The sequence below is a fragment of the Phyllostomus hastatus genome, unplaced genomic scaffold (assembly GCF_019186645.2).
Source record: "Phyllostomus hastatus isolate PE091 unplaced genomic scaffold, TTU_PhHast_1.1 phas_contig_41, whole genome shotgun sequence".
Classification (NCBI taxonomy): Eukaryota; Metazoa; Chordata; class Mammalia; order Chiroptera; family Phyllostomidae; genus Phyllostomus; species Phyllostomus hastatus.
In genome coordinates this window covers 5,773,168-5,792,410 of record NW_025333876.1, presented here as the reverse complement: position 1 = coordinate 5,792,410, position 19,243 = coordinate 5,773,168, and the positions used below count along the sequence as shown (strand labels likewise).

General features: G+C 38.9%; 1 protein-coding gene across 1 annotated transcript in view; it reads right to left on the bottom strand.

Moving 5' to 3' along the window:
• RXFP2 (relaxin family peptide receptor 2) overlaps window positions 1-19,243 on the bottom strand; it is a 160,983-nt gene that overhangs the window by 98,751 nt on the left and 42,989 nt on the right. The gene's annotated exons all lie outside the window — the stretch shown is intronic.

Here is a 19,243-nt window from a genome sequence, read left to right as displayed (position 1 = left end):
TACAGGTTATTTTCCCCCCAATTTCTCCTTTGGAAAATTTCACATTATTTTTTTTACCATATTGAACAATGACAGATTGTGATTTATAGAACAATAAAATTGGAAAGCTATATTCCCCACCTCCTCTTATTCTGGCTGTTAAAAAAAAAAGTGTGTATCCTGCCCAGGACCCAGCTCCACCTCAGCTTTGGACAATGACTTTGAGTTTCAGTCAGTTGAAGACATGCTCTGCTCCATTGGACCCAAAGGACTCCACATGTGCCTCATGGGGGTTTATCAGTAGTGCCAGTGGTCTGTAGAATTGGCAAGGAATCTTCAGCTGCTAGAGTCAGGAGTATCTGTCTTCATGTCAGTGACAATTACATCAGTGTCTGTCCTACCTCCCTCACTACCCCTGATGGAATCTAGCTGTGGGTTGGCTCACCTCTGGTTGGGTCTGCTGGGTTCTGGCATCTTTCTTTTCCTTCAAGTCTCCAGCCTCTATCCATCAAACACTAGTTTTTCTGCATTGCTTAAAAGATGTGAGAAGTTCATGACACAGTTTGCAAAACAGGTTTCTGGAAATACTCAACATATAAGCAAGTTTTTAAAAATTCACCCTGGCTGGCGTAGCTCAGTGGATTGAGTACCGGCCTGCGAACTGAAGGTTCACCGGTTTAATTCCCAGTCAGGACACATGCCTGGGTTGCAGGACAGGTCCCCAGTAGGGGGCACGAGAGGCAGCCACACATTGATATTTCCCTCTCTTTATCCCTACCTCTCCCTTTTCTTAAAACTAAATAAAATCTTTTAAAAAATTCTTCTAGCAGTAGTGTAGAAGGTGGCTTTTGGAGGACAGGTCTCTGGAGAGACTCAAAGGATAAGCATGTTGCAGTTTGTAGTATGTCTTAGTTTTTATAATTTACTTTTCATTTATAACAAAGCTATTGAAGGATATATGATTCCACATGATTTATAATGAAAATAGCTTCAACTACTTTCGATTTTTTTTGGTGGGGTGGTATTGGATATTATCTGTTGACTTGTAACTTAATAGAACATGAGGATTCAGGTTTCATATATACAGTTAGGCCATAATTTTTAGTTATATCAATACCCAATGAAAGATTGCAGGTGTCAAGTGTTAGTCCTGTTACCAGGAATAAAAATTAGCTTTGTATGTCCACAGGCAGTGATGTCCACCCATAACTACCCCATGGCCAATGGTGACTGGATAATGTCAGTTATTCTAAGATGCATTTGAAAAAATTACATGAGCTATTTATTGATGAGCTTCTCAGTGAAGTGATTAATGAGATGTATTAATGGGAAATTTCCAAATATTGGACGCTTAAGTGTTTTCTTTTCTGTGGGATGGAATCACAAACTCTCACATGTGGCTTTTGTTCTGGGAGCCAGCTATGAAGAGGGGCACATCTCAGATCTGGTACAATCAAAACTGAACTCCTGATTTCCCCCCTAACTGCTCTACCTCAGTCTTCTTATTTAAGTTTATAATGAATACACACTTTCTTATTCTAAAAATGCTGGTATCATTCTTCTGTATTAAACTTATTGGGGTGACATTGGTTAATAAAATTATATAGGTTTCAGGTGTACAATTCTGTAATATAGCATTTGTACATTGCACTATGTGTTCACCAATCCAAGTCAAGTCTTTTTCCATCACTATTTATTCCCCATTTACCTTCTTCTACCTTCCCTCACCTCCCTTTCCCTCTGGTAATCACCATGCTGTTGTCTGTGATGCTCTTCTCTCTCCCACACCCTACAATCAAACAACCGGGAAGTACTGTTGGTTCTACCCATCACTTCGAAGTATGTCCACTACCTTTCTGGTCCAAGCCACCATCCTTTCTTCTCTACTGTTGTAGTAGCCCCTAGGCTATCTCTATGCTTCTTCCCTCACTCCAAGCACCACTGGCCCTCACCCTTGCCACCTACAACCTATTATCAACCCAGATGTAAGAGTGATGCTTTTAAATCTGAAGTAAGAACATATCAGTAGCTCCTATCTCACTTGAAGTTAAGCCCAAATTCTTACAGTGCATTACAAGGACCCATATGATCAGGATCTTTGTGACTTTATCTTCTATCACTGCCCTCTCAGTCCCTGTACCCCAGCCATAATGCTCTCTCTGCAATTCCTCAAACATGCCAGGCAGAACCCTCCCTCAAGGGCTTTTGCCCTAACTTAACTTCCTGCCTGGCATTCTCATCTTTCAGAAATGTACATGGTCAAGTTCTTCATCTCCTTCATCTCAAGTATGGAGATGCCACATTTCCTCCATACTTGATTCCTCTTATTTCTCTTTTATTTTTCTAATAGCAATTATCACCTTCCACATACAACATTATTTATTTATTGTCAGTCTTCTTCTACTTTTTAGGTATGATTGCCTATTTTGTTCACTGATATATAATGGTAGAGTAGTCAGTGAATAAATATGTGCTACCTACATATGACATGGAATATATATATATGGAATGTATATGGAATATATACACATTTATATATGGACTATGTATATATACACACACAGAGAGACCATGTAACATATATGGAGATCATGTATGTAGAACACAACACAGATTGTCGTGAATAATGTAGTAATGGCTCTTAGGCATAGTATTATTGTTAGGATGAGCTTATTATTTTCTATTTGTGGACAGAACCAGATTAATAGGAAAATTCCCATTGTAATTTATACTTTTGGAGTAGGGCTGAGACAGCTGTAGAGTCTTCTATAGCAGAAGGAAATCACAAGTGAAGTCCAAATTGGGAGGATTTTCTGGTTGCAGCTAGCAGAAGTCCAACCAGTGGGAAACTAGTGCTGCCCACGCTAGGTAGGAAGACCTGTTGGAAGTCTCATGAGCTGGGATTGAATAAGATGTATGCTGCTGACATAGAAATCTGATGTCTCTAATGAGGTTATATAATGTAGCTTAGAGGGCGTGGTGTCCATGTCTGTCTGACCATGTCATCATTATATTAACAAGAACTTTGTGATTCCTACTACTTCTCATCCAATGAAGAATTGAAAAAGGTTGTTGGCAGTGACTAAAATTAATATTGTAATGAAAATATGAGTGGATATTTAAAAATTTGGTTAATGTTAGTGTCTGAATATATATATCATGTTGAAAATTCTATAACTGATCATGTTATGAATAGTGCTACTCGTATACATATTATATAAAGAATTAATCTAGTTTAAAGCTGTGTTATAATTAGAGTCTGAATAATTATTAAATTTCAATCTCGGATAATTATCTCAGTCTGAGTGGATAAATATTATTGTGGGAATTAGGCTAGTGAGGAAGGTTAGTGAAATTATAGTTTCTACATAGTGTGGATACATTTTACTCTTGTAGCTATTAGAAATGCACACTGTAATTGGTAGGATTTATATAAGCAGTGATACTAATACTGTGGGGGGAAACAGATTTATTATTTTTATTTGGAGTTGGGAGTTGCACCAGTTTTTTTGGTTTATAAGATCAGTAGATAACTATCTATCCTTTAGAAGTGTGAAAAAGCCATATTGTCATGTATGGAAACATGAATTACCAGTTCTTGCATACTTTTTCCATAAGTAAGAATTTTTAACTTTCTATTATTAGAATCACAAACTAATGTTTTAATAAACTGTACTTACAGTACAAACCCTCCATGTTAATTCTGGTGTTGGTAGATGGAAGTGGGAGGAGGAGTGGATGTATTGTTATGAGAGTATTTTCTTGTGTGAAGGATGTTTGATGTTGTGGACATGACACACGTGTTTACCTTGCTGTGTTGTAATCAATACATATAGGGAGTATAGGGCAATAATGACAATATTAGTCCCATCAGAGTAATGGAAATATTTCATCATGAGAATGTTGATAAAACTATGAATAATTCTCCAGTGAAGTTAATTGTTGGGTATAAAACTAGATTAGTAAGACTTCATCATACTATTTTTAGGGGGAGAATTGATTGTAAGCTGCAAACTAAAATTATAGTTTGGCTGTGAATGTGATCATAGTCTGAGTTTGCTAGTCAGAGCTGTATTGATGATGTAAGACTGTGTATGACTGTTAGGGCTGTCGCCCCTGTATAGCCTCGTAGTGTTTGAGAATATCTACAATTACTAATACTATGTGGCTAACAGGGTAGTATGTGATTAATGACTTTAAGTCCATTTGGCACAAACAGAACTGGTTATGATTATTCCTCACAGGAAGAATACTAAGAAAAGATGTGCTATGAAGATTTTTAGGGGGGTTATCATTATTGCAATTCATAATATGCCCTAGCCTCCTAGTTCAAATAGTGTGGCTGTAAGAATATAGAGCTAGCAAGAGGAGCTTTGACATGTGCTTCTGGCAGTCATAGGTGGAGACCACAAAGAGGTATTTTTACTATAAATGCTAAAGTATATGTTAGTATAGGAACATATTAGACCAAGAATTAAGTAGTGAATGAATTCAGTGCCAGATTAATAGGAAATTTAGAAAGCTTATCAGGCTTTGAATAAAGAGTGGAAGTGATTTTACTACTGTATAAAACAGGAAGTAAAGTCCTGGATTTACACATTCTGTTTGATTTCCTAATAATGATAATAATTAGGGTTGGTACTAATATTGTTTCAAATAAAATGCAAAATAGCATTAGTTTTGTGGCTGTAAATGTTATGATGAGAAACATTTGTTATAGGATTAATACAGTAATAAATAATTTTTTCAGGTTAAAGATTCTTTAAATAAGTGAAATTGGCTGGCAACAAGTGTCAGTGGAAGAAGTCATGTCATCAATATTAGTAGAGGTGTTGATAGGGCATTAGAGAAGAATGTTAGTGAGAAGTTGAGGCTGTTATTGTTAGGCTAAATGATTTAGCAGAAACAGAGTAGTAAAGCTAATCAATAGGCCATAAATTGTGGTGTTGATGTTGACTTAGATTATATTGTTTTTTGATGGTCATGTAAAGCTGTATTATTAATATAAACATTGGAACAATGATTTTTAACATCAAAGGAGATTGCAATTTTGCATATAACCAATACCGTGTCAGATACTATAACTAGAGTTATGATTAGAGTTATAACCTCAGTACATTCTTGCATGCAGCAAATGCTAATAAGATGGTTGGTGTTATGCTAGCTAATGTAAGGTGAGGATTTAGAATTATAACAGTTACTATTATAAATATTGATAGTATTATACCTTCTGAGCATTGTAGTGATGATATCAAATTGGACCGAAATATTAGTAAGCCTATAAGGGATACTACAAATGCTAGTAGGATATTAATATAGACTAGGGACACTTGATAATTATGAGATTAATTACAGTCTAATGAGTCAAAATCATTTGATTTAACTTATTTTTCAGCTTATCCTAGTCCCTTTTTTTTTTTTAGTTCATTCAGTGAATAGCCACTTGGTAGGTATAGATTTTAGGTTATAGATCATGTACATATACATAGATCATGTCTCCATCTCTGATCTATTACCACATGGGTTCTTCTAGTTTCTCTCCCTCACTTATCTGTCACTTCCCACTGTGAAAGCGAGAATCCTGGCTCTCCCTGTTCCCTATCCAAGTATTGAATCATTCAATTACATTTTAGTGGTTCTAGAATGGTTAACCCATATTCTCATGGAAAAACTTTATCAGCTGGAGTGCAGTATGTCTGTACCATGTTCTTCCTCCCTCCCTTTGGTGAGTTACTTCATGTATTCACCAGGCATTTAATCTTTGTCATATTCTGCCTTCTACCCTGGCAGACCCCAAAGTTGATCACACTAAAGTTTTCTCTTCATGCTATAAAGTTATATGGGTTTTGACAAATGATTAACATCTCATTATAAAGAATAATTTCACTGCCCAAAATTTTTTCCTGAGCTTTACCTAGTCAACCTTCCACCCCCAGTCAGATCCCTGGCAACTGCTAACCTGATTACCATCTCTATAGTGTTGCCTTTTCCAGAATGTCATATAATTGGAATCATACATTACAAAGCTTTTCAGACTGGCTTCTTTAAGTTTTTTTAATGTAACATATATAGCTATAAATTTCCCCCTTTAACAGTAGCTGCCTGCTGTAACTTTTGGTATGTAGTTTTTTCATTTTTATTTATCTTTAAGTATTTTCTACTTTCCCTTGTGATTTCTTCTTTAACCCATTGGCTTGGAGTATATTGCTTAATTTCCATACATTTATGAATTTTCCAGTTTGTTTCATTTCACTTAAAACAAATGGTGATTGTATTATTTGGGGGAAAAGTGTTCTGTATATCTGTGTTCTAGTTCTTTTTTAAAATATATTTTATTGATTATGCTATTACAGTTGTCCCATTTTTTTCTTCTTTATTCCCCTCTGCCTTGTACCATACCTCCCACCAACATTCTCCTCTCCCCACAAATGAGTCATTGGTCATGCATATGTCCATGGGTCATACATATAAGTTCTTTGGCTTCTCCATTTCCTATACTATTCTTAACCTTCCCCTGTTGATTTTGTATCTACCATGTATGCTTCTTATTCCCTATATCTTTCCCCCCATCCCCACTGATAACCCTCCATGTGATCTCCATGACTGTAATTCTGTTCCTCTTCTAGTTGTTGGCTTAGTTTTTGTTTTTGTAATTTTTTTAGGTTCAGTTGTTGATAGTTTTGTTTGTTGTCATATTACTGTTCATATTTTTTATCTTCTTTTTCTTAGATAAGTCCCTTTAACATTTCATATAATAAGGGCTTGGTGATGATGAACTCCTTTTACTTGACCTTATCTAGGAAGCATTTTATCTCTCCTTCCATTCTAAATGATAGCTTTTCTTCACAAAGTAATCTTGGAGTAAGTCCTTGACTTTCAGGACTTGGAATACTTCTTGCCAGCCCCTTCTTGCCTGTAAGGTCTCTTTTGAGAATTCAGGTGATAGTCTTGTGGGCCCTCCTTTGTAGGTAACTGTCCCCTTTTCTCTTGCTGCTTTTAAGATTCTCTCCTTATTTTTATTCTTGGGTAATGTAATTATGATGTGCTTTGGTGTGTGCTTCCTTGAGTCCAACTTCTCTGGGACTCTCTGAGCTTTCTGGACTTCCTGGAAGGCTATTTCCTTTGCCAGATTGGAGAAATTTTTATTCATAATTTTTGCAAATAAGTTTTGAATTTCTTGCTTTCTCTTCTTCTGGCACCCTATGATTCAGATGTTGGAACATTTAAGGTTGTTTCAGAGGTTCTTAAGCCTGTCCTAATTTTTTTTGAATTCTTGTTTCTTCATTCTGCTCTCATTGAATGTTTATTTATCTCTTCTGTTCCAAATCATTGATTTGAGTCCCAGTTTCCTTCCCTTCACTGTTGGTTCCCTGTATATTTTCCTTTATTTCACTTTTCATAGCCTTCACTTCTTCCTCTATTTTTTTTTTACCATACTCAACCATTTCTGTGAGCATCCAGATTACCAGTGTTTTGAACTCTGCATCTGGTAGGTTCCCTCTTCATCACTTAGTTCTGTTTTTGTAGCTTTGATCTGTTCTTTCATTTCGGCCATATTTTTTTTGTCTTGAGGCACCTGTTATGTTCTAAGGGGCAGAGCCTTAGGCATTCACCAGGGCAGGCACCCATTGCTCTGTTGTGGTGCTGTGTGTTGGGGAGGAGTCCAAAAGGGAACAATGCCACTTGCTTGTCTCTTGGTCAGCCCTTCAGTCACTTCCCCGACTTCCCACAAGCAAAATTGGGCCCTTCTAATGCTAATTCCAGGGTATTTGGGTTTGTGTACATTCTAGGACCCGGTGGGTCTCCAATGAACTCTCCTGTGAGGCTGGGCATTTCTCCTGCTGCCACAATTACCACAGGTTTTTACAGCCATACTTTTTGAGGCTTTATTTCCTTGTGCTGGAACCCTGGTTTGTGTGGTCTGTCTCACTCCCTAGTTGGTCCTCCTGTTTTATCCACACATGATTGTGGGTCCACCCTGTCACCAGCTGCCTCTTTGCCATGCCTCCTCTCCACCCCAGCTTCCCATCTCCACCCATCCTATCAGTCTGGATGAATATTTCTTCTTTAACTCCTTGGTTGTTGGACTTCCATACAGTTTGATATTCTGGCAGTTCTGGTTGTTTTTTTTGTTTTTGTTTTAAAATTTGTTGTCCTTCTTTTGGTTGTGCAAGGAGGCAAAGGTATTTGCCTATGCCTCCATCTTGGCAGGAAGTCCCTTGTGTTATAGTTGGTTTATTGTATTGTTCAAGCCTTCTCCTTCCTTACTTATCTTCTGTCTGATTGTTCTATTCACTGTTTAAATTGGAGTTTTGAGGTTGCTAAGTATCATTAGAAAACTATTTCTTCCTTGAATTCTGTTCCATTTCTTTCAGGGAAGGTCTGCTGGTGATGAACTCCCTCAGTGTTTGTATGGTGGTGAAGGTTTTTATTTCCCTCTCGGTTTTAAGGATAACTCACTGAATGTAGGTCTCCTGGAAAGAATTCTGGACTGCTTCTGGGAGAACTATCTGGCCCTGAGAATGTGCAATGGAACACCCCACTGGGCTGCTGCAGGCTTGGACCTTGGGTTGGGGCACTGGGGTTTCCCAACCAAGCAGGATATGGTTGCCCTGGGGTTTTGTGCCTCCTGGAAGGCTGTAGCTTTGCTGCCTGTCAATGTTAGTTCATGTTTCTGTTCTGGTCTGGGGTGGACCCTCCCCTGTACAGCTTTGTGACAGAGTGTGCTCTCCTATACCTAGTCAGGTCCTTGGGGTGAAATGCCAAGGAGGGAGGGGAGACGAGGCATCCTTGAGTGGTGGGATTCGCTTGATGGGTACATGGGCCAGAATTCGTGCAGAGGAGACTGGGACCATGGATATCTGACACCCAAGGCACCCAGAGGTTGCTTATCCCAGGATTCTTGAGCCTGCCCCATGAACTCCTGAGATTTTGAGAGATCAATCTTCCTCTTGGAAAAGTGGTTCCAATGTCAGTGCTTCAGGCAGATTCCACCTTCCTCTGAGCACTCTGGGAATCTGAGCCCATGGACTCCTTGCCCTGCGCTCAGGACCTGTGCTTACTGCCCCACCCACTGGGGCCACACAGTGCACCCAAAGGGCTCCAACTGTGCTGTTTGCTTTCCTTGAAAGCTGAGTTGCTCTCACCCAAACCAAGAGCATATGGGCCCACAGATGCCCCTCTAGTAAAGTAGGAGAACTGCTCTCAGTTTCTCAGAAGGCAGCTGTCACTCTCACCCTTGCTACTCTGCAGGAAGGGGCCCCCCTTCATGGTCCTCTCAAGATTTTCTCTTTGTCTTGAAGATGCCGTATCCAGGTGTAGGGCTTTTTCCTTTGTTTTGTTTTGGCGTTTTTGTGTCTGTGTGATTACTCTGACTTTCTTGGACCTGTGGTTTAGTGGTTGTTATAAATTTTGAAAAATTCTCAGATTTTTATTTATTTAGCATTCACTTACTTATTTATCATTATTATTTATATACTTACCTTTATTGAAATATACTTGGTGTACAATATTATGTTTCCATTGTACAATATAGTGATTCAACATTTGTATATATTAACCATCTGTCACAGTGCATTGTGATCACACTGTTATTTCTTTTAATTTTATTTTTCTTTTTGCTTTCTTTTCTCTTCATTCTCTATCTGGTGTTCATATTAGGCATATTTTGCACCTTTTAATTATCCTGTTTATTACCATTATTTCGATTCTGATTTTCAGTTTGGGAAGTTGGCATTGACCTATATTTAAGCTCACCTATTCTTTCTTTTGTTGTGTCCTTCTTTTACTGTGGAGCTCATCCAAGGTGATGTTCATTTATATCTATTATAGCGGTTTTGATTTCTAAAATTTTCATTGGATTCTTTCCATCAGTTTCTATCTGATTATAGTACCCATCTCTTCTGGTATATTGTCCAATTTTTCCATTACAAACCTTAACATATTAGACTTATTTTAAAAGATTTAATAATTCTGATGTCCAGGTGATTTCTGAGTTTGTTTTTGATATCTACTTTGTCTCTTCAAACTGTTTTTCATTTTGACTTTAAAAAAATATTGTTATTTTTTCCATTACCATTTAGTCCCCTTCTTGCCCCCTTCCCCTTGACAATCGCTACTTTGCCTTTTGATGTAACATAATTTTTTTGAACTCTGAACATGATGTATTTGGTATAGGAACTGAAGTAACTAGGCCTGCAGTGTGAGATTTTATGTGAACCTGGCTAGGAGCTGAGTGTGTTTAATATTTGCTGTAGCTGCAGGTGACAGAGGCTTCAAATTATTTTATTGTCCTTGTTTCTGTTTCTCTTCTTGACTTTGGAATTCTGTAAGTGCTTATCTGAGACTGTCTATATCCTGCAGCTCTTTCAGCTGTAATTCAGTCTTATACTGAATCTTGTTGGTGTGGTGGTAAAGTATGTGGGAGAAAGAGCATTCTAGAATCTTCTAATTAAACCTTAGTATTTTACTGGGTCTGTGTCTGAAGCCTGTGACCATACATGTTTCTCATATAGTTTTGCTCCCCATCCTCTGAAATTAAGACAATATGGCTAGAAGGAGACAGGCATCAAAGGACTGGTCTTCCTTGATAGCTGTAGGACAAGACTCTGGTCAACTATTTTCACCTTGGAGGGAAGGCCTTTGTTATGGAGAAGGTCTGGACCTATTTCACAAGCTTTATACTTCATTTTCCCTGTCAGAGCTGGAAGGGTTATTTATCAGCTCTCTGTCATCAGAAGAACCTGGTGCAATTCATGGAGATTAAGCCAATAAAAGTGTGCTCCCTCCCACAACCACAGTCCCAAGGAAATTCTCATTCTTATGCTAAAGCACACTCAGTCTCCAGCAAGTCATCAAAATTTCGATTTTAGTGTTCCCACTGTTATGACTCCAGCAGCTTCTGCTCCAGGTAAGCATTTCTTGGCTGTGACTATCTGGATTCCCCTGACTTCACATTTTTGGGTGGCACATTGCCCTGTGGCCTCAGTTCTCTGGTAGGTCCAAGAAAAGTCACTGCTTTTCAGTTTTTCCAGCTTGTCTTGTTGAAAGGACATGAGTGACAACTTCCAGGGTCTTTACATGTCAGAGATGAAATTGGAAGTCTTAGGACCTATGAGTTTTAGTGAGTGTTAATTGGAACAAAGTTATTTTCAGGGTTTTAGAATTTGAAGTGGAGGCACTTTCTGGGTCATGACTTGTAATCTATAGTTATTGCATCCAAGAACCTTGACTAGGACAGAGAGAATACGGTGTTGACATAACTTAAGACCTGGAACAAAGAGATGGGATGAAAGAGGGAGATGAAGTGAAATGGAAGGAAAAAATGGTCCTAGATGCTTGGGTGCTTGATATTGTAAAGACTGATCATTTAGGTGATGGACTGGGTAGATTAGTTTCATCATTATATTAGGTTGTCATGAGAATTCAGTATGTACCAGGCATATGCTGGGCATTAGGATTATTAGTGTTTACCCTCATGGAGCCTACATCTTAATGAAGAGTCCCAGGAATTGTTTATTGTCTACTCAATAATTACCTCCTTTCTCTTTAACAGACCATAATTAGTTCAGGTAGCAGAAGGAAACTGCTTGATCTCAGGAAAGGGCAGACCCTTGATCTGCTTCAGGGGCTCTATTTCAATTGGTACAAGACCATCATGAAAATGCCATTTCTCTCTGCTAGAAACCCAGTCTCCCAGTCTCCTCTTTAGCTAAGCAATGCCAGGGAAGTGTTCCAGGGAGCTTTCAGAGAAAATTTTCTTCCTAAATAGAAAGAGAGGGCCTCAGGAAGTAGAAGTCTTTTATCTGCCCTTTCTTCCTTGGTGGGGATTTTCCTGAGGATGTGAGGCCTGAAATTACAGAAGTCTTTTTGTGACTCTAATGGGATAAGCAGAAGCACACAAAGTCAGGACCTGTGTGTAGCAGAGAAGAAGGCTGCAAAGAGCTCTGAATCACAAAATGAACCCTGGATCTACCTGTCTCCAATTAATATCCTGTGCTTTGTACCAGTGCTTCTGATACTAAAAGAGGTGAATGACCAGCTTTTCCCCCTCATTCTTTGAGGACTAATACTTTTGTCTTCACCTTGTTCAATGAGACAAATCAACTTTCATGTTGCAGTTCTATCAAAGCATCTAAATACTTGATTTGTGTGCTTATTTTATCATGGATTGGCACACCATATTTTGAGTAGCACTCAGTAGTTAGCACTGTTTAAGAATGGCCAGTCAGCACTGTCAGCACTGAAGCGGGGAAGGGTTTGAAGGAACAAGTATAAAGGACACACATGGACAATAACAAAAGCGGGGTGGAGATGGGAGGGAGATAGGGAGAGCTGGGGGGTGGGTTGGGGTGGGAGTAAAGGGCAGAAAACTGTACTTGAACAACAATTAAAATAAAATTTAAAAAGGATGTAAAAAAAGAATTTATATGTACAATCCATGGACATAAACTAAGGCGGGGGAATGATGGAGGGTTGGTGGGACAGGGAGGATGGAGGATAAAGGGGGTAAATTTGGAAAACTGTAACAGCATAATCAATAAAAAATACTTAAAAAAATTGTGATCATGTGGAGCACTATATACATGCAGGGTATTATAATGAGAAAATAGGTTGTGTGCACAGATGCAAAGGTAAGCCTTATGGCACTAAAGGAAAATCTAGAAATATCAGAGAGGCAAAACTAGGAAGTCGATATACATATTTTTCTAAATGAAGAATATCCTTTGAGTAGGCTGCTCCCCAAATATCCTTTGTGCTGAAAAAGAAAAGGTCTGAAGAATATTTCTTCACAAGGATTGTTGCTGTCAGTGAAACAGATGAAAGGCCAGATCCTCTGACTTATCTTCAGCAATAACTGTGCATGCCTCAGGAGAAAACCAACTTCTTTCATGACTGAAAAAGAAATGGTACAGGAGAAGCTGGTGGCAAGGTAGGTGGGAGCAGAGTCCACTTCTCCCTGCACACAGGTGGAACACCTGGCTGATCTTCTGAGGAACAGAGTGAACAGCCAATGGTATCCCAGAATATTTGAAGCTTGGAGGCCAAAATTGTAGAGGACATTGAAAAATAGATGGTAAGGAGATTGTTTTGGGACAGTAAGGACCCTGGGACCAGCACAGGTACCAGCATGGCTGCAGCCCCAGGCTCAGCATCTGCTGGGCCTGCCGCAGGAGTCTTGGAAGAAAGCTAGGTCAATGGCTCCCTCCCTTGCCAAACAAGGAGGATAGAGCGACACCAGGATGGACTTGGATGCTTGAAGTTGCAGGGGGGAATAACAGTGAAGTGACAGATGCACAGGGGTGATGATCACCCACTGAGACTGTGGATGTCAGCTGGGTCATTACCAGAGAAATTGGGGAGGTGCATGACTCTTGAAGAAGGGAGAAGCATTGGGCCATGATGAACCCTGACCTGGAGAGTCTCCGGTCTGGTTGGAAAGTTGGGCTGTGTGAGATGCCGGGCACTTGTTGGGAGTGGCAGGCTTGAACAGGAGGGTTTTACTCCAAAAAGTGGCTATTGGTGGCTGATTAGGGAATTCTCCCACAGCAGCCACAACCCCAAAGCTAATGTAGCCATAGCCCTGCATCATCCCTGCCTCAGCCTTTGCTGCGCTCCTGCCCTGACTCCATGACCTCAGCTGTGCCCCTGCCACACCCTGCCTTCACCTCAGTGGCAGAGGCTGGGGTGCACACGTGCCCACCACCGCAGCCATGGTGGTGCCCCTGCCCCCGCATGGCTGGACTGGCTCGCTAAGAGGAAAGATGAGGTGCCCCCTGCCAGAGGAGAACAGCAGGGCTCAGGGAGTTAGCAGTCCCCAGAAAGACTTAACTCCATGGGGGAGCTGAACTACCCTGAAGAGACTTTGAGAATGCCTAGCACATAGGACAGCAAAGAGCAAGACGGTAGTGTGTGAGTTGCCCCTAAATGGTACACCTCAAGGACAGCACAACTGGTGGATTAAAGGTGCTGGCCTGGCGCAGAAGGGCACTGGGGGCCTGGCAGCAAACTGAGGAACTGGGCTGGAGGCTGGGCACTATGAAGAGTGCAGCTCAGATGTGGCCCTCATCCCCACAAAACCATAGGAAGAGAGAAAAGTAAAACCCAACCCTTCTCAGCCTGCTGCAGCCAGGAAGACCAGCAGAACTCACCTGGCCAGGTTAAAGTCAGCCTCATGCTGACTTTATAATATATATATTTTTCCCCCAAGTAAGACAATAAGATCTGAAGGGAGGGAGCTGTGAAAGGACCAGAGTCAGACCCAAAGAAGGATCACAAAGCTAGTTAAGACAACTGAGAAACTGAGACAAATTTCATTTTGCTATTCCAGAGAACTTGCATGTTATTATTAATTTGTATTATAATTTTTTCATTATTTTTACTTCTTTTACTTTGTTATTTTTTTATTGTTCTTTCTGTTTAAGTTTTTTCTTTTTGTTTGTTTAATTGCATCATTTGACTGGTTTTCCTTGTTCTTTCTTTCATAGCGTATTTTTAATTTTCCTTCTTTGGCTTCACTTGCGTTCCAATAGCACACTACCCTAGTTGTGTACTTCCTATTCTTGTTATTCAGATCATATAGATTCTATCATATGATTGCTGTTCCAGTATTATTTTAAATAATTGTTGTTCCATACAGTTGTGAATACCTCACAGCACCCCCACCCTGGATCTTAGCCCATTTCACTATCTTCCAGAACTTTATTACTATTGTGGTTAATTCTATTCTCCCACACACTATGCCTATATTCTATCCTTTAATCTCACTATATCTCATAGTCTCCTCCCACAAACTCACTGTTTTCTGGATTCAATTCACAGTCCTTCACCCCTCTAATAAGAGTCTTATCTCTTTTCCATCCTTCTACAAAGTGGCTAGTTGGGTGAAATATCACAGTTAACTCTATACTTATCCATAGAGTCTCCTATCTCTTCTCTGTAGGTTGGTACTTTAAATCTCATAGAATACCCTCCTGCTGTCTTAATCCATTTTGCCTTTGCCCTCCAACTGATGACATAAATGAGTAGGTGGGAGCTGTGAACACCACTATACCTGCTGGAAGGGAGAAACCACCAACAAAAGAACCACCAACAAATAATAAAGGAAGATGGTGAAGGAGTGAGTAGAAGTCACACTAACCTCCATCCAGGACCAATCTGGAATTACAAGTAAATAGTGAAGAGATTACACAGAAAAAACAACTGAACAATAATGAGAGAGAAGCCTCAAAACCTTGGCCAGACAGAAGAACCAGCTTCAATACAACCTGTCCATACCTGCACAAGGGCATACAAGACATGGTGGGTGGAGTGACCCTCAGTTTACCAGCTGGAGGGAAGGACCCACCTAAGAAAGACCCAACAACAATCAAAACCCAAAGACACCCAGAGAACCAACATAAATGACAGCTCAAGAGCAGCAAGTTTAGGGGATCAGGGAGATTGCACCACTGAACCTCACAGGTCTGTACCATGAACCTAGGGAGTCAGAACAGATCAATTTAAGAAGCAGAGGCTAACAAGAGGAGTCTCACAAACAACGGGAAGACAAAGAAACAAACCCCAAATGAAAGGAAAGGAGGTAGCATCAGAAAGAATGCTAAATGAAATAGAGGCAAGTCAACTATCAAATACTGAGTTCCAAGCAATGATTATATGAAGTCCAATGAGCTCACAGAGAATTACCCAAAACTACAGGGACACTACAATGAATTCACTGCAAACTATATCAACATGAAAAAGCAAATTGAAACTATCAACAAGGGCCAAGAGGAAATGAAGAACACAATTTCTGAATTGAAGAACACAGTAGAAGGAATAAAAAGTAGGCTAGATGAAGCAGAGGATCAAATCACTGAGCAGGAAGACAAGGTAGAAAAAAACACCCAGAAAGAGCAAGAAAAGGAAAGAAGGTTCAGAAAACACAAAGGAGTGTTAAGGAAACTGCAGGACAACATCAAAAGTAAAAATATCTGTATAATAGGGATACCAGAAGGAGAAGAAGAAGAGCAAGAGATAGAAAACCTGTTTGAAAAAGTAATGATGGAAAACTTCCCTCATCTGATGAGAGAAAAAATCACATGAATACAGGAAACACAGACAGTCCCAATCAAGGGGAATCCAAAGAGGCCCACTGAAAGACATATAATAATTACAATGGCAAAATTCCAAGACAAAGAGAGAATCGTAAAGGCAGCAAGGAAGAAATAGGAAGTAACATACGAGGGAGCCCTGGTAAGGCTAGCAGCTGACTTCTGAATGGAAATGCTCCAAGCCAGAAGGGAATGACAATAAATATTCCAAATAATGAAAAGCAGAAGGCCTATAACAAAGACTATTCTATCCAGCAAGGCTCTCAATTAAAATGGAAGGTAAAATAAGGAGTTTCTCAGACAAAAAAATGTCTAAAAGAATATACCTCCTTCAAACCAGCTCTGAAAGAGATGCCAAAGGTTCTGCTTTAAGAAGAGGGGGAAAAAAGAATAAGAGAGACAGGAACACAGATACAAAAAAAATGGCAATGAATAAGTGCCTATCAATAATAACCTTCAATGTAAATGGATTAAATGCTCCAATCAAAAGACGTAGTATAGCTGAATGGATAAGAAATCATGACCCATGCATATGCTGCCTACAAGAGACCCACCTCAGAACAAAAGACCTACACAGAGTGAAAGCGAAGGGCTAGAAACAAATATTCTAAGCAAATGGACAGGAAATGAAAGGCAGGGTAGCAATACTCATATCAGACAAAATAGACTTCAAAAAGGGCCATAAAAAGAGACCCAGGAGGTCACTTCATGATACTCAAGGGAAGAATACATCAAGAAAGCATAAACATTGTAAATATATATTCATCCAACATAGGAGCACCCATATATATAAGGAAAATCTTGGAAGACTTCAAGAAAGATTTTGACAGCAACACAATTATAGTAGAGAATTTCAACACCCCATGGTCAGCAATGGATAGATCTTCCAAACAAAATACCAACAAAGATATTGCAGCATTGAACAATGTCATAGAGTAGAAGGACTTAACTGATATGTATAGAGCCTTTTGTCCAAAGAAGCAAGATATAGATTCTTTTCAAATGCACATGGAACATTTTCAAAGATAGACCACATGATAAGACACAAAACAAGCCTCAAGAAATTAAAGAAAACTGAAATCATATCAAGCATTTTCTCTGAACACATGGGACTGAAACTAGAAAACGACCTCAAGGCAAAAATTCAAAAACACTCAAACTCATACAGCTTGGATAGCATGCTATTAAACAATGAATGGATCGAGAATGAGATCAAGGAAGAAATCAAAAAATTTCTGGAAACAAATGAAAATGAACTCACAACAATCCAAAACTTATGGGACACAGTCAAAGCAGTCCTGAGAGGGAAGTTCATAGTGATACAGGACTACCTAAAAAAGATAGAAACATTTCAAACAAATTACCTAACCCTATGCCTATAAGAACTGGAAGAACAACAACAAGGACAGCCCAGAGCAAGTAGAGTGAGGGAAATAACCAAGATCAGAGCAGACTTAAACAACATAGAGAATAAAAGCATAATCCTAAGGATTAATAAATCCATGAGCTGGTTCTTTGAAGAGATAAACAAAATTGACAAGCCTTTAAGCAGACTGATAAAGAAAAAAACAGAGGGGACCCAAATCAATACAATCAGAAATGAAAGAGGAGAGATTACAACTGATACCACAGAAATACAAAGGATTGTAAGAAATTACCATGAAGCCAAGAAACAGCCATTACTATATGCCAAGAAATTTGAAAACCTAGGTGAAATGGACAAATTTCTAGAAAAATATGATCTTCCAAAACTGAAAGAAGAAGTGGCAGAAAGCCTGAACAGACCAATAACAACAGATGAAATTGAAGCAGTAATCAAAAAACTCCCTACACACAAAAACCCTGGACCAAATGATTTTAGAAAATAATTTTACAAAGCATTTAAGGAAAAGCTAACCCCTATCCTTCACAGGCTATTCCAAAAGACTCAAGAAGATGAAAGACTCCCAATTTTTTTTTTTATGAAGCCAGCATCATCCTTATGCCAAAACCAGATAAAGACATAAGAAAGAAAGAAAACTTCAGGCCAATTTTGCTGATAAACATAGACACTAAAATACTCTATAAAGTATTGGCAAAATGCATCCAGCAATACATTTAAAAAATCATACATCATGGTCAAGTGGGACTCATCCCAGGGATGCAAGGATGGTACAATATTCACAAATCAATAAATGTAATACACCACATAAACTAAAGGAAAGACAAAACTCACATGATCATATCAATAGGTGTGGAAAAAGCATTTGATAAGATACAGCACCAATTCATGATAAAAACACTCAGCAAAGTGGGAATAGAGGGAGTATTCTTCAACATAATAAAGGCCATATATGAGAGACCTACAGCCAACATCATAAGCAATGGGCAAAAACTAAAAGCTTTCCCACTAAGATCAGGAACAAGACAACCTGTCTGCTTTCACCACTCCTATTCAACATAGTATTGGAAGTCCTAGCCACAGCAATCAGACAAGAAAAAAGAAATAAAAGACATCCAAATTGGAAAGGATGAAGCAAAACTGTTATTGTTTGCAGATGACATGATAAGGTACATAGAAAATCTTATAGATTCCATAAAAAAAAAACTATTTGTACTAATAAGTAAATTTGACAAAACAGTGGGATACAAAGTCAATATTCAGAAATCAAAGGCATTTTTATACACCAACAATGAAATATCAGAAACAGAAATCAGGGGAAAAAGATCCCATTTGATATAGCAACAAGAAAAATAAAGTACCTAGCAACAGACCTAACCAAGAAAGTAAAAGGCCTGTACTCAGAAAACTACACAACACTGAAGAAAGAAATTAAGGAAGATACAGACAAATGGAAGCATGTACTATGTTTATGGATTAGAAGAATTAACATCATCAAAATGTCCAAACAACCAAAAACAATTTATAGATTCAACACAATTCCTATTAAAGTAGCAATGATATATTTCACAAGTATAGAACAAACATTTCAAAAATTTATATGGAACCATAAACGACCCCAAATAGCCTCAGCAATTTTGAGAAAGAAGAACATAATAGGAGGGATCACAGTACCTGATATCAAACTGTATTATAAGGCCACTGTAATGAAAACAGCCTGGTACTGGTATAAGAAGAGACACAGATCAATGGGACAGATTAGAGAGCCCAGAAATAAACCCAAGTCTCTATG